The sequence below is a fragment of the Stomoxys calcitrans genome, chromosome 4, assembly GCF_963082655.1.
Source record: "Stomoxys calcitrans chromosome 4, idStoCalc2.1, whole genome shotgun sequence".
NCBI lineage: Eukaryota > Metazoa > Arthropoda > Insecta > Diptera > Muscidae > Stomoxys > Stomoxys calcitrans.
In genome coordinates this window covers 172,099,855-172,126,895 of record NC_081555.1, presented here as the reverse complement: position 1 = coordinate 172,126,895, position 27,041 = coordinate 172,099,855, and the positions used below count along the sequence as shown (strand labels likewise).

Genomic DNA, 27,041 nt, shown 5'->3' with positions numbered 1-27,041 from the left:
AGATCGGTCTATATGGCAGCTATATCCAAATCTGGACCGATCTGAGCCAAAGTGACAAAGGATGTCGAAAGACCTAACACTACTCACTGTCCCAATTTTCAACAAAATCGGGTAATAAATGTGGCTTTTATGGGCCTAACACCCTAAATTATTGGATCGGTCTATATGGCAGCTATATCCAAATCTGGACCGATCTGGGCCAATTTGACGAAGGAAGTCGAAGGGTCTAACACAACTCACTGTCCCAAATTTCAGCTAAATCGGATAAATAAATGTGGTTTTTAGGGGCCTGGGACCTTAAATCGTAGGATCGGTCTATATGACAGCTATATCTGGACCGATCTGGGCCAAATTGATGAAGGATGTCAAGCGGCCTAACATAACTCACTGTCCAAAATTTCAGCTAAATCGGATAATAAATGTGGCTTTTTAGGGCCTAAGACCCTAAATCGGCGGATCATTCTATATGGGGGCTATATCAAGATATAGTCCGATATAGCCCATCTTCGAACTTAACCTGCTTATGGACAAAAAAAGAATCTGTGCAAAGTTTAAGCTCAATATCTCTATTTTTGAAGACTGTAGCGTGATTTCAACAGACAGACCGACAGATTTGGCAGAAATTTCGTACAACGGCTTCTCTCATCACCTTCAACATACGGGTCTAACATAATCTGAATCGATCAAGCTATTGATCGATTCATACAGCTCCCATACAAACCTATCTCCCGATTTTGCTTCTCGAACTCCTACAAGGCACAATTTTTATCCGAATGGACTGAAATATTTCTCAATGACTTCTACAATGTTTAGCATTAATTTATGGTCCGAATCGGACTATGGCTTGATATAAAGAGATACCCCGCATAGAACTCGTCTAATGCGATCCATGGTGGAGGGTATAAAAGATTCGGCCCGGCCGAACTTAGCACGCTCTAGTATTGCTTTTTTGTTTCTTTCTCTATCCTATGGTCCATCCTTTGTCTATATTAAATTGCTCCCTTACACTTTTGCTTTGGCCTTTCGCCCTCTGTTTTGTTTTACTTTTGCGTTTTAGCTAAAAACTTCTTGTAATGAGTAACCATTTTTCCCACATTGACTTCCGTGGTCGTAGTTGAAGTCAATGAATGCCATTCTTTGCAATTTTTCTTTTTTCTCTCTTTGTAGTAAGCCTTGCCACTCTAATTTCCATTAATTATTTGGGCATTGGTTTGTCTTTAATTGCCGAAGCGTAACAGACCACCTTTTCCGGGGTTAAAATCTATCATATCACGTGCCGATCTCATAGCTAATTGCTTTTCTTTAACGTTGCTGTGGCCGTTAGTTTTTCAACAGGAGTGGGACATGTTTTTTGTTGTTTTTCTTTTTGGAATTATTTGGGATATTCTACAATGCGAATATTTGTTATGCATTGCTTGTCCTGCTTAAACAATATATGGGAAAGGTAGTTGTGGTAGGGCGGTTTTGGGGGAGGATGGATGGAGGAATGATATCAGGGAGACGTTTTTTGGCTGGTGTAGAGTTATTTGTATTTTAACAAAAAGAACGTGTCAATGGTAGGTTTTATCAACGTGACCTCTGTCATTGTATTTGGTATTTTTTTTTGTTGGGTTCTTGTTCTTGCCTCTACCCAAAACGGTTAACAATATCCCATACCACGATTCCCTCGGTCAGTTTTTGAACATCACTCCCACAGTCATAGTCCGGCCCAAAGGAGCAATTGTTGTCATGGTAGGGGATTTTCAAGCTTAACTTGATGTTTGTTGCTATGCCATTCATTCATTCATTGTCTGTTGTTGTGAAACATGAAATCATGGCAAATCATGTTTACAATTTCCAGGAATCAGCAGGATTTAACCTTAGCCAGGAGTGTTCACAATTGGCAAAAGGCATTTAGTTCAGGGTCAACTATGGCTGTACATGGTTTCGTATTTGGGCACCATGCAGTGAGGAGAAGGGGTTCTGCCCGCACCACAGGGAGTGGGGTATAGCGTAAAAAGACCCGCATTACCAAACAAAAAGGATAGACAACTAACTAGGAATATTAAAATGGGAAAAATCTTTTATTTTTTGTTCAGAAGAACATTTCTAGTAGAGTTTACAGTTGGAATGAAAACTTGAGAATTTAATATCATCTACAAAAGTTTTATACTCTACACCATGGGATGGGGTATACTATCCTACACCACCACTCTGGTATAGGGTATTATAACTTTGTGCATTTGTTTGCAACGATAAGAAAGAGAAGTGCTAGACCCATAGATGAGTATACCGATCGGCTAAGAATCACTTCCTGATTCGATTTAGCAGTGTCCGTCTGTATGTCCATGTATTCTTGTGATCAAGGTACAAGTCGCATTTGTTGTTCGATTGCCATGAAATTTTGCACAAGTCTCTTTTTTTGTCCAGGGAAAAAGGCTATTGATTTTTATCCAGATTTAGATATAGCTCCCATATATATAAATATATATATTTCAGGAGGCCACCGTAGCGCAGAGGTTAGCATGTCCGCCTAAGACCCTTAACGCCTGGGTACGATTCCTAGCGAGACCATCAGAAAAAATTTTCAGCGTTGGTTTTCCCCTACCTAAAGCTGGCAACATTTGTGAGGTACCATGTAAAACTTCTCTCGACAGAGATGTCGCGCTGCGGCACGCCGTTCGGACTCGGCTATAAAAAGGAGGCCCCTTATCATTGAGCCTAAACTTGAATCGGACTGCACTCATTGATATGTGAGAAGTTTGCCCCAGTTCCTAAGTGGAATGTTCAGGGGCAAAATTTGCACATGTATTTCATCCGATATGGCCTTTTATGGCTTTAGTAGCCACAATATTAGTCCAGGATGTTGTACGAGATGTTTTATTTGATGTCACATTACGTGTGCAAAATTTCATAAATATCGGACCAGATTAAGATATTGCTCCCATATATATACTTCATCCGATTTGGCCTTCTAAGGCTGTAGAAGCTACAATTTCGGTGCTATCATAAGAACATCTAACATGGTTCTATTCATTATACCCTACACCACCACTGTGGTACAGGGTATTATAACTTAGTGCATTTGTTTGTAACACCCAGAAGGGAGAGAGATGGACCCATTGATAAGTATACCAATCGACTCAGAATCACTTTCTGATTCGATGTTGCTATGTCCGTCTGTCTGTCCGTCCGTCTGTCTGTCCGTCTGTCTGTCCGTCTGTCTGTCTGTCTGTCTGTGCGTCTGTCCATCTGTCTGTCCGCCTGTCTGTCCATCTGTCTGTCTGTCTGTTTGTCTGTCTGTCCGTATGTCTGTCCGTCTGTCTGTCTGTCTGTCTGCCCGTCTGTCCATGTTAATTTGTGTACAAACTACAGGTCACAGTTTTCATCCGATCGTCTTCAAATTTGCTACAGGCATGTTTTTCGGCCTAGAGACATAGCCTATTGAAACTGGAAAAAATCGGTTCAGATTTGCATATAGCTCCCATATATATGTTCGTACGATTTTCAGTAATTGTACAATTAAAAGGTCATTTGTTAATCGATTCTCTCGAAATTCGGGAGAACGGATTTTTTAGGACTTTCGATATTTCTCGTTAATTTTATAGAAATCGGTTCAGATTTAGATATAGTTCCCAGATATATGTTCGTCCGATTTTGAGAAATATTGCAATAAAATGGTCTTTTGTTAACCGATTCTCTAGAAATTTGGCAGGAAGGATTTTCTTATGACTCTCTGGTGACATTTCTGGTGAATTTAATGGAAATCGGTTCAGATTTGGATATAGCTCTCATATATAAAGGGTGATTTTTTTGAGGTTAGGATTTTCTTGCATTAGTATTTGACAGATCACGTGGGATTTCAGACATGGTGTCAAAGAGAAAGATGCTCAGTATGCTTTGACATTTCATCATGAATAGACTTACTAACGAGCAACGCTTGCAAATCATTGAATTTTATTACCAAAATCAGTGTTCGGTTCGAAATGTGTTCATTCACCGTAACGTTGCGTCCAACAGCATCTTTGAAAAAATACGGTCCAATGATTCCACCAGCGTACAAACCACACCAAACAGTGCATTTTTCGGGATGCATGGGCAGTTCTTGAACGGCTTCTGGTTGCTCTTCACTCCAAATGCGGCAATTTTGCTTATTTACGTAGCCATTCAACCAGAAATGAGCCTCATCGCTGAACGGTGAATGAACACATTTCGAACCGAACACTGATTTTGGTAATAAAATTCAATGATTTGCAAGCGTTGCTCGTTAGTAAGTCTATTCATGATGAAATGTCAAAGCATACTGAGCATCTTTCTCTTTGACACCATGTCTGAAATCCCACGTGATCTGTCAAATACTAATGCATGAAAATCCTAACCTCAAAAAAATCACCCTTTATTTGTCGCCCGATTTTCACTCCTAGATACACTGCGAGCTCATTTGCTTACCAATCTTCCTAAAACTTCGTACAAAGCTTTCCTTAATGATTTCCACAATCTCTATAAGGTTTGCTCGAAATCGGTTCAGATTTAGATATAGCTCCCATATATATGTTCGTCCGATTTGCAGTTATATTGCAATAAAATGGTCATTTGTCAATCGATTCTCTCGAAATTTGGCAGGAAAGATTTCTCCTATACTCTCGACATTACCGGTGAGTTTCATGGAAATCTGTGCAGATTTAGATATAGCTCTCATATATATATCTCCCGATTTAAACTTCTAGAGTCACAGAAAGCGCATTTATTAACCCATCCTGCCAAAATTTTGCAAAACGCTTTCCGCGAACACTGCCACAGTATCTGAGCAGTTTGCTCGAAATCGGTTCAGATTTTGATATAGCTCCCATAGATATGTTCGTCCGATTTTGAGAAATATTGCAATAAAGTGCTCATTTTTTAACCGATTCTATCGAAATTTGGCAGAAGGGATTTTCTTATGACTCTCGACATTGCTAGCGAATTTCATAAATAAATCTTAAATTAGATATAGCTATCATATATGCATATCGCCCGATTTTCACTCCAAGAGCCACTGCAGGCGCACTGTTTGACCAATCTTGCCAAAATTTTGCACAAAGCTTTCCTCGACGACTACCACATTATCCGAGAAGTTTGCTCGAAATTGGTTCAGAATTAGATATAGCTCCCATATATATGTTGGTCAGCTTTTGGCTAATTTGCAATAATTTTGTCATTTGTCAACCGTAACGTAGTTGATCGAAATTTGTTACGGATTGTTTAATAACGTATCGAAAAACATGCATCGGGGTCCTTCGAAATTGCTTCAGAATTTTATATAGCTCCCACATTGTACTTATGGGGAACGTGTAGGGTATTATACAGTCGGCACCTCTCTGTTTTTGTCCTTCCTTACTAGTTTTTCAATAGGCATGCAAACTCAATGTCTGACTAGATTTTAACATAGATTTTCATCGTACAGTGGACTCGGTGGTGGAGGGTACTATATAGTCGGCGCTGCCCGACTTTTGCCTTTCCTAACTCATTTTGTTTGTACAACCTCAAACATTGCTCTAAGACTCCATAAGAAATACTTTCTTTTTCGAGCTCCCTCTGTCTGTCGTATGTGAAATTGTTCAATTTCTCCCACTTTTTTGCCCTTTCGGCCACTGTTCGCCATAAATACTTGTACTTGTTTGTCTTGCCGTTATCGCCCTCATTTCCTAGCTGCCTTTTACATCTTGAAACAAATCTCTTATGGTCATTTTCTCCGCATAATGAAGGCATTTTCCCCTTCTAAATTTGGCATCTAATCTTCCCCCATATCAAATTAAAACTGCACTTGTCTTAACCAGAAGCAAAGCATTTTCATTTTCTTGTCTTAATGCATTTGTTCTCAATATCAGCGGTGGCATTGTTCGGTGTTGATCTCAATTTCAGTGTCCAAGTTATTTTGGCCTTTAATGCCGAGCATACTTTTGGAAGCATAACAAAAATTGCACAAAATTTTTTGTTTACGGTGAGCTGGGAAAACTTTTGGTACATAAAACGAAACGAACGAATGAACGAAACTACTATCGAAATAGCCAAACTATTTTCCAATTTCAAAAAAGAATGCTTTGCTCACATTCCCGTCAATCTGTTTTGTTTTCTTTTGAAAAAGTAAATCTAATTACGGGCATACGGCCAAATTTGAAAAAAGGCAAAGGGGAGAGGGGGGGCCCAAAGGAAGATCTAAGGCGGTAACTTGAAAATTGAGGCAAGTTGGTGAACTGGCATACAAACAAACTTTGAAGCAAACAACAACAATTTATCGTAGTTGACGCCAAATTCTAAAATTGTTCTTTGTTTTTTTTTTTGGTGTTCGACTTTTAGATTCTTGTCGCTGTTTCCTCTACCCGTTACTAAGGTAGCACCGGAGAAGCTATTATGCCAATTTAGAACTGCAATGGGGCGAAGTTAATGGCACAATTCATGTCTTTTTCGTTATGGGGTACAGTTATATTTTTTAAGGTTGGAGCGATATAAGGAATGAAATTACTTTAGGGTTGAAAAAGTGTAAATAGTTTTAAGGATCTTCCCAGGAATTTAAAGAGAAAGAGAACAGTTTTTCAACGATAGATCTTTCATGGAGGATATTATAAAGTTTTTTGGTAAATAATTTTTAAAATCAAATAAAAACATTTTCCTACAAGTAGTGAGTTTTTGTCAGTAAGCTTTCAAAATTTTCTCTGGATACTCACCTACAACGTATTGTACAAAAATCATATAAAATGACGAAGAGATAAATTACCTGTAAAAAAATAGAAAAACTCATTAATTTCCAATTTTTAAGCAGAGAATTTGCTAACAAGTAAAAGCATGCCAAGTTCGGTCGGGCTGAATCTTATATACCCTCCACCATGGATCGCATTTGTCGAGTTCTTTTCCCGACATCTCTTCTTAGACAAAAAAAGGATAAAAGAAAAGATTTGCTCTGCTATTAGAGCGATATCAAGATATGGTCCGATTTGGACCACAATTAAATTATATATTGGAGACCTGTGTAAAATGTCAGCCAATTCGAATAAGAATTGCGCCCTTTGGGCACTCAAGAAGTAAAATAGAGAGATCGATTTATATAGGAGCTGTATCAGGCTATAGACCGATTCAGACCATAATAAACATGTATGTTGATGGTCATGAGAGGATCCGTCGTACAAAATTTCATTCCAATCGGATAAGAATTGCGCCCTCTAGAGGCTCAAGAAGTCAAGACCCAAGATCGGTTTTTATGGCAGCTATATCAGGTTACTGACCGATTTGAACCATACTTGGCACAGTTGTTGGATATCATAACAAAACACGTCTTACAAAATTTTATTTGAATCGGATAAGAATTGCGCCCTCTAGAGGCTCAAGAAGTCAAGACCCAAGATCGGTTTATATGGCAGCTAAATCAAAACATGGACCGATATGGCCCATTTACAATTCCTACCGACCTACATTAATAAGAAGTATTTGTGCAAAAATTCAAGCGGCTAGCTTTGCTCCTTCGGAAGTTAGCGTGCTTTCGACAGACCGACGGACGGACAGACGGACGGACAGACGGACGGACAGACGGACGGACAGACGGACGGACAGACGGACGGACAGACGGACGGACAGACGGACGGACAGACGAACGGACAGACGGACGGACAGACGGACGGACAGACGGACGGACAGACGGACGGACAGACGGACGGACAGACGGACGGACAGACGAACGGACAGACGGACGGACAGACGGACGGACAGACGGACGGACAGACGGACGGACAGACGGACGGACAGACGGACGGACAGACGGACGGACAGACGGACGGACAGACGGTCGGACAGACGGACGGACAGACGGACGGACAGACGGACGGACAGACGGACGGACAGACGGACGGACGGTCATGGCTAGTTCGACATAAAATGTCACGACGATCAAGAATTTATATACTAATACGATCTACCCATGTCCGTCCGTCTGTTAAAATCACTCTACAGTCTTTAAAAATAGAGATATTGAGCTGAAACATTGCACAGATTCTTTTTTTGTCCATAAGTTCGAAGATGAGCTTTATGGGACTATATCTTCATATAGCCCCCATATAGACCGATCCGCCGATTTAGGGTCTTACGCCCATAAAGACCACATTTATTATCCGATTTTGCTGAAATTTGGGAAAGTGAGTTGTGTTAGGTCCTTCGACATCCCTCCTCAATTTGGCCCAGATCGGTTGAGATTTGGAAATAGCTGGCATATAGACCGATCTCTCGATTTAAGGTCTTAGGCCCATAAAAGGCGCATTTATTTATTTGGAACAGTGAGTTGTGCTAGGCCCTTCGACATACTTCTTTTATTTGGCCTAGATCGGTTTAGACAGTTTAGATATAGCTGGCATATAGACCGATCTCTCGATTTATGGTTTTGGGCCCATAGATGGCGCATTTATTGTTCAATGTCGTTGAAATTTGGAACATTGAATTGAGTGACAACCCTCGACATCTTTCTGCCATATAGCACAGATCGGTCTAGATTTGAATATAGCTGCCATAGAGACCGATCTCTCGATATAAGGTTTTGGGTTCATAAAAGGCACATTTATTGTCCGATTTCACCGAAATTTGTGTGAGTTGTGTTGGGCTATTCGACATCTTTCTTCAATTTGGCCCAGATCGGTTCAGATTTGGCTATAGATGCCATATAGACCGATCTCTTGATTCTGACGAAAGGTGGTTCATATATATACTCGTGGTTGTGGGTATCCAAAGTTCGGCCCGGCCGAACTTAACGCCTTTTTACTTGTTTTTCTCTCGAGTTCGCTGAAATTTGAAACAATGAGTAATTTTAGGTCTACCGACATCTGACCCAAATATTGTTCGGATCGGACTATATTTAGATATAGCTGTCATATATATCGATCTGCCGATAAACGTTCTAAAGCCCATAAAATCTTTATTTAGTACCCGATTTCGCTCAAATATGAAACTGTGAGTTGTTTTGAGCGTTCCGATATCGGAATTTAATATGGTTCAAAATTTGCAATTTTGAATATTCAAAGGAATATATATTCCATAGGTCTGGCGCAATTATGGAAGCCTGAGCAGCCCCCAACGTTACTTCATACCTCTGCCATATAAACTGATCTGGGATCTTGAATTCTTGAGTCGCTAGAAGGCACAATTCTTATCCGATTTGGCTGAAATTCTGCATGAGGTGTTTTAATGTAACAACTGGGCTAAGTATGGTTGAAATCGGTTCATAACCTGATATAGCTGTCATATAAACCTATATGGGGTCTTGACTTCTTGAGCCGCTAGAGGGCACATATATTTTCCGATTTGGCTGAAATTTTGCATGAGGTGTTTTATAATGACTTCCAGCAACTGTGCGGAGTATGGTTGAAATCGGTTCATAACCTGATATATCTGTCATATAAACCTATCTTGGGTCTTGACTTCTTGAGCGTCTAGAGTGCCCAATTCCTTTCCGATTTGACGGAAATTTAGCATTAGGTGTTTTATTGGGACTTCCAACAACTGTGCTGAGTATGGTTGAAATCAGTCTATAACCTGATATAGCTGCCATATAAACCGATCTGGGATCTTGACTTCTTGAGCATCTAGAGTGCGCAATTCCTATTAGATTTGGCTGAAAAAATGCATGAGGTGTTTTTTTATGACTTTCAACAACTGCAATAAAAATGGTGCAAATCGGTCCATAACCTAATATAGCTGCCAAAAAAAAAAAAAAGATCTGGGGTCTTGACTTCTTGAGCCACTAGAGGGCGCAATTATTATCCGATTTGGCTGAAAAATTGCATGAGGTGTTTTTTTATGACTTTCTACAACTGTGCTAAGAATAGTTCAAATCGGTCCATAAACCGATATAGCTGCCATGTAAACCGATATGGGATCTTGACTTCTTGAGCCTCCAAAAGGCGCAAGTATTGGCTTGCCCAAAAAGTAATTGCGGATTTTTCATATAGTCGGCGTTGACAAATTTTTTCACAGCTTGTGACTCTGTAATTGCATTTTTTCTTTTGTCAGTTATCAGCTGTTACTTTTAGCTTGCTTTAGAAAAAAAGTGTAAAAAAAGTATATTTGATTAAAGTTCATTCTAATTTTATTAAAAATGCATTTTCTTTCTTTTAAAAAATCCGCAATTACTTTTTGGGCAACCCAATATTATCCGAGTTGGCTGAAATTTTGTACAGCGGCTTCTCTCATGACCTTTGACATACGTGTCGAATATGGCATGAATCGGTTTATAGCCTTTTACAACTACCCTATAAACCGATCTCCCTATTTTACTTCTTCAGCCCTAAAGTGCGCAATTCTTACTAGATTTGGCTGAAATTTTTCACAATGGTCTCCAATATTCAGTTCAATTATGGTCCGAAATGAACCATAACTTGATATTGTTCCTATAACATAGAAATTCTTTTATTTTTTGTTTGCCTACAAAGAGATACCGTGGCAAGAGCTCGACAAATGCGATCAATGGTGGAGGGTATATAAGATTCGGCCCGGCCGAATTTAGCACACTTTTACTTAGTTTGGTCTTGTTTAGGGATAGGATGGGCATAGGATGGTTACAATAATCCACATTGTCTTATCATCCTTTTCCATATTTGGGCTTTTCTTTCCAAGCCTTTTCATTACGACATGGCATAGTCTTGTGATCTTATATAGAGATTGTGCCGAGAACTTGTCGCATGTGATCCACAGCAATGGCTAAGACCGATTTTAACACATTTTTTTCTTGTTTATCTATATATAAATTTTTTTTAAAATAAAAACAAATCCAAATTTAAATTTAAAATATCTTTTCTCCCTCTAGCATAATTTGTTACTTACTTTTCTGATTCTCTTTTGTCTGATTTTGATTTTTTATATTCTATTTTTAAAAAGGGCTACTGCTCTGTAGTCCTCTTGTCCCTTTTACAAATAACATGACAGTCTTCCCAAAACTCTATTATCTTGAGCTCCACAAATCCCTTCCCAAGGGTTGTTGGTTGGGTTGCAAAACCCATTAATATTTAATATTTCGAGTGGCTGGCCGGTTGTCTGACCAGCAATGCTACTTTCTGACCACACAGCTGTGGCGCTTAAAAATTCTTACAGGTCCATTCAATACCTGCTGCAAACATAACAAGCACACACACGCACACACATGACAAGGAAATCTTTTTTCTATTTTATTGATAAGACCTACTTGAACAAATAGGCTTATTTAATGAAAGGATCTGAAAGGAAGATTTCGTTTCAGGACTTTTGGGGATATGGCAAAACCTTATGAAGAAAAAAAGGAGAGAGTTTTGGCTTACCTGCTCCTTTTTTTGGGGGAGAGAAGCCAAAATATAAGGGTTTGCCTTGGAGAAAGGCTGAATGAAAAAAAAAACCCCTCACTGGCATGGTGTTACACTTTACATTTAGTTGGCATTTCCCCCCCTAAGTTTCCCAAACAAGCGTTAAATAAACAAATTTATCACCAAAGGTCAATCCGACAAATGTTGAATGCTTTCTGAGGCTTCACATTTTTTTTTAACTTCCAGACGCCAAAACTCATTGAGGTCCAGTATTTGTCGACAATTGTATGTGTGTCTGTGTGTTTGTGTAGCATAAATTTCAATAAAACCCCCATAGGAGCAGAGTAAACGGTGTTACAACTGCCTCGCTGTTGTCCAACATGAAAGATTGAAAAAACCAAGCATAACATCCAAGCCGAAATCACTCTGTGAACGACCAACTTTCTGAATAAACATTGACAGATGACCGTTCATGGACGTCACTAATGTTAGGGGTGAGTGACAGCAAATGGCTTGCAAAAATAAACGTGATTTGTTTTAGTTTGAAAATTTTTTGAGGGGGATTTTGAATTCATGGTGTTTTGTTTTCGAACGCTACATCTCCTCCGTCTTTGATTTCAATTTGAAAGTGCAATTTGTTGTTGGTAGCTGACGAAAAAAGAAAACAAAGCACCCATAAACAATAGGAATGGATTTTTATTTTGAACGTACTGTGAAATCTAAGAAACAAAACCAGTGAACACAGGCTGGAATTTGGCAAGAAATTTGGTCTTGGGTCGGAGGAGCTGGCGAGATAAGGCTGGGTTGGTTGATATTCGTACGTTTAGAAACAAAAAAGTACGAAATAGTTAATTTTTGCACAATTGGAAGTCGGAAAAAAAACATGTCATGCAAAATTTCAGACAAATTGAATAATTATTGCACCATCTAGTGGCTCAAGAAGTCAAGACCCAAGATAGGTTTATCTGACAGCTATATCAGGTTATGGACCGTATTCAACCATACTCAACACAGTTATGGAAAGTCATAATTAAACATCTCATGCAAAATTTCAGCCAAATCAGATGAGAATTGTGCCCCCAGAGGCTCAAGAACTCAAAATCCCAGATCGGTTTATATGGCAGCTACATCAAAACGGGGACAGATATATCCCACTTACAATCCCAACCGACCTACACTAAAGAAGTATTTGTATAAAATTTCAAGGGGCTAGCTTAACTCCTTTGAAAGTTAGCGTGCTTTCGACAAATACTTCTTATTAGTGTAGGTTGGTTGGTATTGTAAATGGACCATATCTGTCCATGTTTTGTTATAGCAGCCATATAAACCGATCTTAGGTCTTGACTTCTTAAGCCTCTTAAGGGCGCAATTCTTATCCGATTGGAATGAAATTTTGCACGACGTATTTTGTTATGATATCCAAAAACTTTGCTGAGTATGGTTCAAATCGGATAATGACCGGATATAGCTGCCATATAAACCGATCTTGGGTCTTGACTTCTTGAGCCTCTAGAGGGCGCAATTCTTATCCGATTGGAATGAAATTTTGCACATAGTGTTTTGCTATAACTTCCAATAACTGTGTCACGTATGGTACAAATCGGTCCATAACCTGATATAGCTGCCATATAAACCGATTTTGGGTCTTGACTTTTTGAGAATCTAGATGGCGCAATTCTTATCTTATAACTGTGCCAAGTATGGTTCAAATCGGTCCATAACCTGATATAGCAGCCATATTGACGGAGGATGTTAAAAGGCCTAACACAACTCACTGTCCCAAATTTCAGCAAAATCGGATAATAAATGAGGCTATTATGGGCCTAAGACCCTAAAATGGTCGATCGGTCTATATGGGATCTATATCATTATAAAGTCTGATATAGCCCATCTTCGAACTTAACCTGCTAATGGACAAAAAAAAGAGTCTGTGCAAAATTTCAGCTCAATATCTCTATTTTTAAAGACTGTAGCGTGATTTCAACAGACAGACGGACGGACATGTCTAGATCGTCTTAGATTTTTACGCTGATCAATAATGTATATACATTATAGGCTCGGAAATGGCTCTTGACTCTTTTTTTGTCCATAAGCAGGTTAAGTTCGAAGATGGGCTATATCGGACTATATCTTGATATAGCCCCCATATAGACCGATCGACCGATTTAGGGTCTTAGGCCCATAAAAGCCACATTTATTATCCGATTTTGCTGAAATTTGGGACAGTGAGCTGTGTTAGACCCTTCGACATCCTTCGTCAATTTGGCCTAGATCGGTCCAAATTTGGCTATAGCTGCCATATAGACCGATCCTCCGATTTAGGGTCTTAGGCCCATAAAAGCCACATTTATTATCCGATTTTGTTGAAATTTGGGACAGTGAGCTGTGATAGGCCTTTTAACATCCTCCGTCAATTTGGCCCAGATGGGCCCAATTTTGGATATAGCTGCCATATAGATCGATTTTCCAATTTAGGCTCTTAGGCCTATAAAAGCCACATTTATTATCCGATTTAGCTGAAATTTGGGACAGTGAGTAATGTTGGTCTCTTCGACATCCTCCGTCAAATTGGCCCAGATCGGCCAAGATTTGGATATAGCTGTCATATAGACCGATCATCCGATTTAGGGTCTTAGGCCCATTAGAGCCGCATTTATTATCCGCATTTATTGTCCGATGTCGGCGAAATTTGGGACAGTGAGGTGTGTTGGGCTCTTCGATATTGGTCTTCAATTTAGCTCAGATCGAACCAGATTTGAATATAGCTGCCATAAAGACCGATCTCTCGGTTGAACAATGACTTGTACTTATAAGCATTTGGTCTAAATCGTTTGATATGTCTATATAGCTGCTATGGGGCATAAGGTATGCATTTTTCACTGGATTTTGACGAAAGGTTGTTCACATATATACCCGAAGTGGTGGGTATCCAAAGTTGGCCCGGCCGAACTTAATGCCTTTTTTACTTGGTTTAGAAGTATTTTGGAGCTTTAGGAATATTTTCTTTATAGTAAACTAAAAATTGGATGCTTTAATTCTATTTTATTTTCGTTAAAGTTTATTTTGCCCATAATAAACGTGTAATGTAAGTTACAACACCTTCCGGCTCTATCGTGCAGTGTAGGGCATAACAAAAATTCCACACAACAAAGTCTCCTGGTTGTGCAGAACTGTGGCTGCGTTAAATGTGCGGACGAATTGATTCGAAATGAAATGAATTCAAGTGAAATGATGTGAATGGAAGGGCCCCATTATGGCTACATAGCGTTTGAGAATTTATACAAATGGCCATACAACATTTATTGAATGGCTTCGAATTACCACAAAAGCAAATCAATAATGGAACGATTTTGAGAACATGGGCTAAGTTTTATGTGTGTGTGTGTGGGCAGAAGAAGGCGAAAGCAGGAAGAAACTAAAAGCTATAGCTTGAGATGTGAAGGGGCGCGCGATGGAAATCATAAGTCTTTCCGAATGAGTGAAACCATTCTTTGGAACATTGCTCTGGGCATTGTAGTCATTGTCCGGCAATAGGGACAATGGGAATTTTACGAAAGAAATCATCTCCCGCTACCAGTCCTTGATGGACAATCGTTGGCTATTGTTATTCTCCAGGTTGTTGCGAAATTTTTTAAGCCAAAAAAGTTTGCAGAACTTGGCAATGATGCAGTTTGTCTTAAATTATAGGGAAAAAATAGATATAAACAAATTTTGAGTTTTAAATTTCTTTTTTTCAATTTTTTTCATTTATTTCTAAACTTTGTTTATGTTTAACTTTCTATGAACTCCATTCCCTATATTTGCTTAAAGATTTCCATTTGAGTTTCAACCACTTGTTTGACTCAATTTCTTACACTCAGTTTTATCTCGGGCATAGAAAAACGTGTGAAATCTAACAGCTGCATTGTAAATTAAAAATTTGTCACCTTTCTTATGATGGTCGTTTAAACCTAAAGAAACTTTGGTTTGGGTTTCTAAATAAACTCTCTGAAATTATTTCTAAACAAATGAATCTTGAACAGTTTTTCTTTGGAAAAACCTGGCCTGCGGGTTGAATTTATCTTTTGAAAATAAATCACTTAAGAAAAGATAAACAATTTTGCAATCTTGTATTCTTTTAATTAAATGGCATGCTTCTAATATTCTCTTGTTGTTTATTTTTTTTACCTCAATCCCAGAGAGAAATGTTTGTAGTTTTATAGCCTCCGCCATAGGATGGGGGTACACTTACGTCGTCATGCCGTTTAATTTCATTGACACTTTAATCTGAAGCTCTACAAAGTCTGTATATTATTAAACAGCTTGACACTCTTAATCAAGACGGTCATATCCGCCCGTCTGTTAGCAAAACACTACAAGCGATTAGCGGTCTAATCGCATCAGTGATTAGTTCACAACAGTGATTCATTCGCATTTGCCATCCATTTTCATTGGTCGTCGGTCGATTTGCTTGCCTCCCCCACTGTCATCCCGTCGACCTTCATATGTATAGAAAACATCTGTTAATCCCTTCAACCGAACCAGAAGTCGCTATCACCGCAAGGCTCGAAAGTTCGGCGATTGCTGTTTCGAAGGTCAACTAGGCCAGAGCTCAAATTATTCCAAAAGTCGGCCAGCGATCGACATCGTCCACCAAACCTTACCTAAAATTTATTATCGGATTTTGCTGAAATTTTGGGCCGTGAGTTATATTAGGTCACTCGATATCCTTCGTTAATTTGGCCCAGATCGGTCCAGATTTGGATATAGCTGCCATATAAACCGATCCGCCGATTTTGGGTCTTCCGACCATAACCATTCGATTTTGCTGAAATTTGGGCCCGTGAGTTGTGTTTGGCCCTCGACATCCTTCTCCAATTTGGCCCAGATCGGTCCATAATGGGATATAGCCGATATATGGACAGATCTCCGATGTCGCCGAAATTTGGGACAATGAGTTATGTTAGGACCTTCGACATCCTTCTACAATTTGGCCCAGATGGGTCCAGATTAGAATATAGCTGCCACATAGACCGATCTCTCGATTTAAGATTTTGGGCCCATAAAAGCCACATTTATTGTCCAATGTCGTCGAAATTTGGGACAGTGAGTTAAGTTAAGCCCCTCGACATACTTCTGTAATATGGCACAGATCAGATTTGGATATAGCTGTCATATAGACCGATCCGCCGATTTAGGGCCTTAGGCCCACAAAAAGGCCCATTTATTGTCCGATATCGCCGAAATTTGGGAAAGTGAGTTAAGTTAAACCTCTTGACATACTTCAGGAATATGGAACAGATCGACCTAAAGACCGATCCCTCGATTTAAGGTTTTGGGCATATAAAAGGCGCATTTATTGTCCCATTTCGCAGAAATTTTGTGACAGTGCGTTGTGTTAGGCTCTCCAAAAATTTTCTGCAACTTGGCCCAAATCGGTCCAGATTTGGATATAGCTGCCATATAGACCGATATCTCGAATTAAAGTCTTGGCCACATAATCTTCTTATATATAAAAATCAATGTGTGCTTTGTTTGTTTGTTTGTTTGTTTGTTTGTTTATATGTTTGTGTGTTCCTTATAGACTCAGAAACGGATGAACCGATTTTCTTAAAATTTTCACAGATGGTGTATAATGATCCCGTGGGGTAAATAGGGTACTACATTTTTTGATATCTAAGGGGGGGGGGGGGGGAGAGGTGGTGGCGGAGCCTCCCCCTTACCCTAATTTACAGAAACGCCAGATCTCGGAGATGGGTGGTGCGATTTAAATGAAATGTGTGCTGTCAATACCCATAATACCCTAAAACTAAAAATTTGGTATCCAAATTTCGGATGGGGTACCTAGGGGGGCCGCCCCACCCTAAAACCTACCAAACATGTATTTAGGCCCATTACAACAATATGGGACTCAAATTGAAAGGTATTTAGGATAAGAAAACGTATCTGATATCCAATTATCGGACCAAGTGCTAGGGGGACCATCCTAAGCCCCAAAACACCCCTAAATCGGACATATTTACCGACCATGGCAATATGGTACTCAAATGAAAGGTGTTTGCGAGTAGAATACGAATCTAATATCCAAATGTGGGACCACGTTTTTGGGGGTCCACCCCTTTCCCAAAACTCTCCCCAAAAATGGACTTATTTACTGACCATGGTGATTATGGGGCTTAAATAAAAGGTATTTGAATGTAGAATACGAATCTGATATCCAAATATGGGACCAAGTGTTTCGAGGGCCGCCTCTCCCCTAAAAAAATCCCCCAAAGGGAGCAAATTTAAGACCATGGCAATATGTAGCTCAAATGAAAGGTTTTGGGAGTAAAGCTCGAATCTTGTGTCAATATTCGGGAAAAGTGTCCATGGAGCCACCCCCAACCCCACAACACCACCCAAAAAGGAAGTTTTTGCTGACTATATGAGGCTCAAATAAGAGGGTTTTGAGAGTAGAACACGAATCCGATATAAATTTTCAACGACAACTCACTGAGTGGCCGCCCATCCCCCCAAAACACCCATCAAGCCTGTCATGTTTACTGACTTTCGAAATATGGGGCTCAAATTAAAGGTATTTGGGAGTAGACAACGTATCTGATATCAACATTAGGGACCAACTATCTAGAGGACGTCCCACCACCATAACAACCCCAAATAGGACGTATTTGCTCACCAAGACATTTTGGGCCCTAAAGAGAGTGGAACTAAATATTATGGTTTTTAGGACCAATACCCCAAAACGGACATATTTGCTGACTTTTGCAATAAGGAGTCTAAATTAAATTAGAAAACGAATTTAATATCCAATCTTGAGGGCAAGGTTCAAATACATGATATATAGATATATGGGAATAGAGCACGTTGCTGATATATTTCCAGGGCTTAGTAGGGACCACCCCACTCCCCAAAACTCCCCTAAATGGGGCATACTTACCGACCATGTCAATGTGGGGCTCAAATGAAAGGAATTGGGGGTAGAGCAAGAATTGATACTTACATTCGGGACCAGTTTTCTGGGGGTCTACCCCTTTCCCAAAATACCCCCAAACAGCAATTTCTAACTAACCATCGCAATATGGGGCTCAAATAAAGGTATTTGGGAGTAGAATACGAATTTGATCTCCAAATTTAGGACCATGTATTTAGGGCATCACCCCTTCCCCAGAACACCCCCCAAACTGTAAAAATTTTTCAATTATGCCAATATGTGGCTCAAATGAAAGGTATTTCAGATTAGAAAACGAATTTGATAACCTATTTGTAGGGCCATATGTTTGGGGGACGCCTCATCGTGTAAACTTCCCTAAACTAATGGCAATATGGGGATTAAATAAATGGTATTTTAAAGAAAATCACGATGCTGATATTTTTCAGAGCCAAGTGTCTGAGGGACCACCTCACCCCCGAAAACACCCCTTAATCAGATATCATGAGAATATTGCGCTGAAATGAAGTGTTTTAAGAATGGAGTACACCTTACACCCAAACTTAAAGATCATATGGGATTCAGATAAAGGCACTTTTATTGTTAAACTGTTAGTCAATCGATATACTATTTTCGTAGCATGGTATATCACTAAAAGCTCTTTAATTGTCGAAAATCAATATTCCAAGGAAACTTTTGTTCCATATAAAGCAAAACGAAGGCGCAGCGGAGCGGGCCCGGGGCAGCTAGTAGGAGCATATAATCCGATTTCACTGAAATTTGACACAGTGACTAATGTTAGGCTTTTCGACATTAGTGTCAGATCGGTTTATTTTTAGATATAACTGCTAAAAAGATCAATAGTTTTTTTATAAATACATTGACAATGACTTGTACTTATTAGTATATGGTGCAAATTGGAACACAAGGTATGCATTTTTCACCGGATTTTGACGAATGGTGGGTATCCAAAGTTCGGCCTTTTTACTTGTCTTTTTTTTTATAAAAATTTTCCAGGCTTTATGATTCTTTAAGTGTAAAATGATACACCTGCGGTTTAGATCTTTAACCTCTAAAGATTATGTTTGTGTTTTACGAAGAAAATGCATAATAACCTCAATCATGGACTTTCCAAGGATCCTTATCAACCTGTTGAAACCAAAAAAACACCTTAAAATCACTTTGTAAACATTTGTGTACCCATCAATCCATGAACAAAGACCTAATCATTTGCTAATGTTTGTTTTTACCTCTTTTGGGAAATACCTCCAGAGGGAAATATGTTTTGGGTAAACATTTATTTAAATCGATATTGGCTCTCTAAAGTAAAGGCTAAAAGAGGATATAATAAAAATGAAAGAAACGATTTGTTGATAGAGCCAATATTTCAATATCATCATATTTAGTATGCAAATATTTGGATGAAGTACTAACCATGAGCGCACACACAGCCTTTGGAGGAAACCCATCCAGACCCAAACAAATAAAAAATTGTGAAAAGTAAAAGTAGAAGTCATGTAAGTAAATAAAAATGAATTATGAATAATTCAGCAGTTGGCAAAAATTGCCTTCTTTTACTTAGACGCCAGGCTATGGTCTTCGCTATACCTTTTTGTGTGTGGGGAGGCCTATAAAAATGGAGGCTTTATTTTTGATTAGTCTGTTGTCTAGGGTGAGAGTGCCAAAGACTTTATGGTTAAATGACCTCCTTAAAAGACTTGGTCTTAGCATTTCATTTAAAATTTTAGCACGACTATAAACAGGACATTCAAAATTTACTCAAATTAATAACCTACTTATAGATTAATCACTTAAGGGAAGGCCTTGCGATGAAACAAGGCCTTTAAATGTTCGAAAAATGAGAGAGAAAACTTACATTGCTTCCTTACTTGCTGGCTTGTTGTGCGTGTGTGTGTGTGTAAGTCTTAAAAGAAGACATAATGGCTTACTGGGCGAAATGAGGTTCTTCCAGAACCTTTCTTACACTACCCTTGGATATTTTAACACCACAAGCTATCTCTCTCTCTCTCACTCCTTTTATCTTTCACTTCACATCTTCGACCCAATTGATGAAGTGACTATTTTTGAAAGAACAACATTTTATAAATGCCTTTTTCGTCCCGGATACTACAGAAAATAAATTATCGAGCTCTTACCAAACCGTAGCAAGCAAAAAATGAATTACCACTCAGTCATTTGTTGTCTCGCACAAAGGCCTTTAACCCAATGTCGCCAATATGACAGAGACCAGCGGCAAGAAACTGAGTAAGCAATTGAGGGAGTGAAAAAGGTTGCCTTGCCCAATGACCCCTAGAATGAATAATTAATTAATTAATTCCCGAGTAAAAACAAAAAATAAAAAAATGCCCAACGATGGCAATGCAGTCAGTCTGCCAAAAGTTGGCAAGATTTATCACCAGTCCGCACAGTCTGTCGCACTAACTCCCATTGTGACCCAGAATAAAAAATCATATTTAGTAATACGAATTTGTCAAGGCATCAATTGTAATGATGGGATAATTTACATTATGAGTTGCAGCTTATGTATTCAGTGAACGACTTAAGATATGATTTTTTTCTTTTTTCAACTTGGTTGTTTTTGGGTGATATGACATTTTTGGAGAGTACAACAACAACAACTTAACAAGGGATGAGAAAAGAAAGATTGGTTAATATTTAAAAATACTTGAAAAGAGTTTTTCTTCTACGTGAAAAATTTTTTTTAAAGCAAAATTTTCAAAAATTTTTCGTGTATTGAAAATTATTATTAAAACTTCACAAAATTTTCTTTTATAGAAAATTTTCACAAAATTTTCTTTTATAGAAAATTTTCACAAAATTTTCTTTTATAGAAATTTTTCACAAAATTTTCTTTTATAGAAAATTTTCACAAAATTTTCTTTTATAGAAAATTTTCACAAAATTTTCTTTTATAGAAAATTTTCACAAAATTTTCTTTTATAGAAAATTTTCACAAAATTTTCTTTTATAGAAAATTTTCACAAAATTTTCTTTTATAGAAAATTTTCACAAAATTTTCTTTTATAGAAAATTTTCACAAAATTTTCTTTTATAGAAAATTTTCACAAAATTTTCTTTTATAGAAAATTTTCACAAAATAATTTTCTTTTATAGAAAATTTTTCACAAAATGTTCTATAGAAAATTTTCACAACATTTTTTTATAGAGAATTTTCTCAAAATTTTCTTTTATAGAGAATTTTCACAAAATTTTCTTTTATAGAAAATTTTCACAAAATTTTCTTTTATAGAAAATTCTCACAAAATTTTCTTTTATAGAAAATTTTCACAAAATTTTCTTATATAGAAAATTTTCACAAAATTTTCTTTTATAGAAAATTTTCACAAAATTTTCTTTTATAGAGAATTTTCACAAAATTTTCTTTTATAGAGAATTTTCACAAAATTTTCTTTTATAGAGAATTTTCACAAAAATTTTTTTATGGAGAATTTTCACAAAATTTTCTTTTATAGAAAATTTTCACAAAATTTTCTTTTATAGAAAATTTGCACAAAATTTTCTTTTATAGAAAACTTTCACAAAATTTTCTTTTATAAAAAAATTTTCACTTATAGAAAATTTTCATCAAATTTTCCTATATAGAAAATTTTCACAAAATTTTCTTTTATAGAAAATTTTCACAAAATTTTCTTTTATAGAAAATTTTTACAATATTTTCTTTAATAGAAAATTTTCAAAAAATGTTCTTTCTTTCTCACGATTTTCATCAAATTTTCCTATATAATAAATTTTCACAAAATTTTCTTTTATAGAAAATTTTCACAATATTTTCTTTAATAGAAAATTTTCAAAAAATGTTCTTTCTTTCTCACGATCTGGATCCCCCCATAGGATTTTCGCCGTCCTACCGACCGTTTCGCTGTTCCACAATCTTGCATGGGCATTCGTCGTCCACTCCCTTAACTCGAACCGAAAGTTCGACACATTTTTTAATTTCCACAAAATTTTCCTCTATAAGGATTCTTAGGATGGCACATTTTGCATCGTTTGGGTGCCGGGTCATAACGGAATAAGGGGTAATGAAAGGGCAGACGATTTGGCAGTGAAGGCCAAGGAACTGCCGTCAATAAACTTGGTAAACCCGAAGGTTTCAGGTAGACGCAGTCCGATTTACGGACGTAGGCGACAAACGCTCATGTTACATTGTGGAACATCGAAACAGCCAGTAGGTAGGTAGTTTTATGGGGTAACGCGGATCGTGAGACGGACAAGGCTAGTACTGACAGGAATAAAGAAGGATGTCAGCATAGCTATTGGTATCATAACGGGACACATAGGACTACGAACATTCGTCGGAGCATTTCCTATGTCATTGCCCGGCTTTCGCGGTTAAAAGACACCGAAACTTAGGTTGGAACACAATACCAGACATGAACCAACTTAGGGGAGTGGTATGGAAAACAATAAAGGATTTTGTAAGTAGCACGGATTTCCTAACAATTTTGTTTTTTTTTTTTTTTTTTTTTGATTTACTTTTTACTTTTTAGAGCCCATAAAAAGCCGATTACCAGCTTAAGTGTGTGTCCATAGTACCTCCTCCTTCTTCTCCTTTCCTTCTCACTTTAATGCTCTTCTTAAATAAAATGGCTATAAGGGCTGGCCATTTTACAGTCCATAAATATGCTTACACTCGTCGTCCTCTCGTTAGGACCACACCACCTCACCCATGCCGTGTTCGCCCGGATCTCGGATTACAGGACCGTATTATGCTCAGGCAGTCTAAAACAGATCTCAATACTGGGGTTCCGTCAGTCAGTCCAAGACTGTGCCGCTAGCTGCAGGGCCTCGCACTCACACTCGACCTAAATTGTCGTCTCAGGAATCCGATTGGAATCTTCTTCCTTTCCTTCCAGGTTTCCTATCGTCGGACGGCCATGATATGAAATGAATATTACGATGTGTTGCAAACGGAACGTCCCACCACCACCACCGTTCGGTGGTGGCCTCTCATTTCAGAGGTAAGTTGGGAAAATCTCTCTACTTCAGGTTCCTTTTGGGTTGTGATTAAGGTAACCAGGGGTTGGGAAAAACTCTCTAGGTTTAGGTTGTGCGCTTAAGCTAACGATCTGGAAATTCTTGCTAATGGAAACGTCTTGGATACTTGTTCTGGTGCTATCGGGGATATAGCCCTTGGTCTGCTAGGGCAGAAGGGGTTTAAACCCCAGGCAAACGTACGGGCAACAGTGCAACCAGTTTTGACCTATGGATGCCATGTGTGATAGAATTTTTGACGAAAGACTTATAAGAGGTGTTGTAAATGCTACTGTAACCTGTTGGAGATTCTGCCGATTGAGTATAAAAACCTATTGCAAAAAAGTTTGGATGATTTTGAATTCCTTATATAAAAACCTGATCTTCTGATCTCATAAAATCGGATTTTAGTTATATATAGCCGGAGGCAGTCGTAGCGCAAAGGTTAGCATGTACGCCTATGACGCTGAACGCCTGGGTTCGAATCCTGGCGAGACCATAAGAAAAGAAATTTTCAGCGGTGGTTTTCCCCTCCTAATGCTGGCAACATTTGTGAGGTACTATGCCATGTAAAACTACTCTCCAAAAGAGGTGTCGCACTGCGGCACGCCATTCAGACTCGGCTATAAAAAGGAGCTCCCTTATCATTGAGCGCCGCCATATTGTCCATATAAAATCTAAGTTTCGAGGGCCACTGCAAGGGCACAGACATCTGCCTGAAAGACCGAACACTCGTCCGGCAGTCTCAAAGACTAGCACTATGTCTCTGATATGCCTCAGAGTAGACCCCCAATCCAGTCCCTGCAAGGGCACAGACATCTGCCAGAAAGACCGTACACTGGTCCGGCAGTCTCAAAGACTAGCACTATGTCTCTGATGTGCCTCAGAGTAGACCCCCAATCTGCGTACAACGAGGTCTCATCCTCTTCAAGTACACCATCCGCCCTCCATTCGTCCCTCTCAGGAAATCGAATCGCTAATGCCCTAACTACAGTCGGCACTGGTGCCAGGCAGTCGAAGATCCTCCCCACTCATCTATGATAGACAAACTTTTCATAACCTCTTTAGAATGGCATAAAACTAAGCATGCTTGGTTTCAGAAATTTTAAGAAAAAATTCTAGGAATTATTACCAAGGATCCATAAATAATTTTCAGTGTCAATTTGCTGTGACCACTTTTTACAAAAAAAAAAGAAACTACAATACAAAGAAATTCTAATTAATTTCTTGATTCATGTGGCATTTTCCCCTTAAAATTTTAATGTCTGAAGTCTTTGCAGCAATTGACTCAAGGACTTTTCGACTTGCCACTCATATTTTCGCCATAAATCGTATAAACATTCAACCCACTTCAAAAATCTTTTAATATTAGCCTCATGGTGGGCTATTAGGTAATATCTACACAACAAAAATACCTAAAAGTATTAAATAGAAGATTTTTGATGGAAACAAAACTGAAGTATCCTTGAAAAGGTATTTGTGAGTGTGAATGTTTGCGTTGGTTTTTCAAATGCCTAGAATTCAATTTGCTTGATTGTGTGTACATTTTTCTTTTTTCTGTGTGTTTCGTGTAACATTTTATTGTGAGATTTTATGAATACAACGATGGCATCACCACATAAACATTTTTATCGCTGCATAACCAAAGCCTACAACGAATTTTATGTCGATGAGTTCTAGCCAGCTGTATGATGTGAAACAATCTCCCCCAATGAGAATTGAATTCACAAAGTAATTGGTATTGATTTACAATGTCTGGGGAAAATATAAATCGTGACTTTTGATTAAGCTGAGAAAAAAGTACAAAATTTTGATGGTGGGCTAATAAATGTTTTCTATTTTCGGAAAAGAGAAAATAAAACAACCTAGTCTCTGAGGAAAAGGTCTTAAGAAAATATTTTTAAAACAAAATGGTTGAAATAAAAGCACTGCCATTTAGGCCCAGCATTAGTGTGCTGGATTTAAGTGGCATAAATGTGTTTCCTTTGATTACTTCGAAAAATAAAATTGAGAACTTAAAATTTTATTTTACTTTGAACTCTTCATGACGGTTTTTAAAACACCTACATTTTACTTAACCCCAAATCAAACGAATTCTAAAGTCTTTAATTTTTGATTTACGTATAAGGCCAGCAATATCCTTCACTTAGCTTTTGTTGAATAAATATTTTTTATTATATCATCAGCGGCGGCTGTGCTGGTGGCCGTCAATACCCGCTACTAACAAAAAGCAACATCATCTGTTATTAATTTGTAGCTAATTGGCTGACTATTCGTTTCAATTCAGTTTAATATATTTATTGATTATGAACAATAACTTTGCCATATATGTATATTCGAAACAATGATTAATTTTTTATTTGTGGCTTATAAATTCGATGATTTGTGTTAAATGAAATATTTGTTGTGATTATCTTCTGTATAAAGAAATTGCCATCAATTTGGGATGACTCTTCAGTTATGCGGTTGCTTTTTGTGTTCAATAACCCTGTTCAGCCATATCACTTTGGGTGATGGGTGACGTATACGTATTGTCAATAGAAATTAAAATGCGTATACGCACTAGGGTTCACTTTATGTTGAACATATTGACATTCAATGAGGGTCTTATAATGGTTAACAGGGGAAAAGTATAAGCGAGGGCTAAAATCGGGAAAAGCAGTTCCCTTGATACCCTACAACACATGGGTAATTACTCAAAAGGTACATAACATGGGTAAATACCCAAAAGGTAATTACCCGGTAAATTGGGTAAATACCAGGGTATTTGCCCATTCAAATACAAAAGCTGGGTATCAAAAATTTTAAAGATATCTTGGGTATATAAACCTATTGCAAAAATGTTTGGATGATTTTGTATTCTTTATTTACAAACCTGATCGTCTGATCCCATACAATCGGATTTTAGTTATATATGGCTGCTATATAGACCGAAGGCCACCGCAGCGCAGAGGTTGGCATGTACGCCTACAGTGGAATATTCATGGGCAAAATTCGCAATATGCAATATAGACCGATCTCCAGACTTAAAGTCTTGGGGCAATAAATTGGTTATTTTTCTTCGGATTTAGAGGAAATTTGGCACAGTGAATTCTGGTGGACCCCTAACAATTTCTGTAATGTTTGGTTCAGATCGGACTATATTTGGATATACTTGCACTATAAACCGACTGCCTGATATAAAGAATTGAGACCATAAAAGATCCATTTATTAACCGAATTCGATGAAATCTGGCACACTGTGTTCTGGTAGACCCCTACCCATTCCAGTCAAAAGTGGTCCAGATCGGGCCATATTTGGATATAGCTGCCATATAGACCGATATTCCGATATATAATGTAATGAGCCAATAAAAGGAACATTTTTATACCCACCATTTTTTTATGGGGGTATATTTATTTTGTCATTCCGTTTGAAGCACATGGAAGTATCTATTTCCGACCCTACAAAGTATATATTCTTGATCAGCGTAAAAATCTAAGACGATCTAGACATGTCCATCCGTTTGTCCGTCTGTCTGTTGAAATCACACTACAGTCTTTCAAAATAGAGATATTGAGCTGAAACTTTGCACAGATAATTTTTTTGTTCATAATCAGGTTCGAAGTTCGAAGATGGGCTATATCGGACTATATCTTGATATAGCCCCCATATAGACCGATCCGCCGATTTAGGGTCTTATGCAAATAAAAGCCACATTTATTATCCGATTTTACTGAAATTTGGGATGATAAGTTGTGTTAGGCCCTTCGACATTATTCGTCAATTTGGTCCAGATCGGTCCAGATGTGGATATAGCTGCCATATAGACCGATTCTCCGATTTAGGGTCTTAGGAGCATAAAAGCAACATT

At 38.1% G+C, this 27,041-nt stretch overlaps 1 protein-coding gene across 1 annotated transcript in view; it reads right to left on the bottom strand.

Annotated features, from left to right (window-relative positions):
- Positions 1 to 27,041, bottom strand: part of LOC106089729 (acetylcholine receptor subunit alpha-like) — a 601,341-nt gene that overhangs the window by 504,329 nt on the left and 69,971 nt on the right. The window contains exon 2 of the mRNA XM_059367939.1: positions 6,684 to 6,733. The gene's annotated coding sequence lies outside the window, so the exon portion shown is untranslated. The remainder of the gene's footprint in view (positions 1 to 6,683; positions 6,734 to 27,041) is intronic.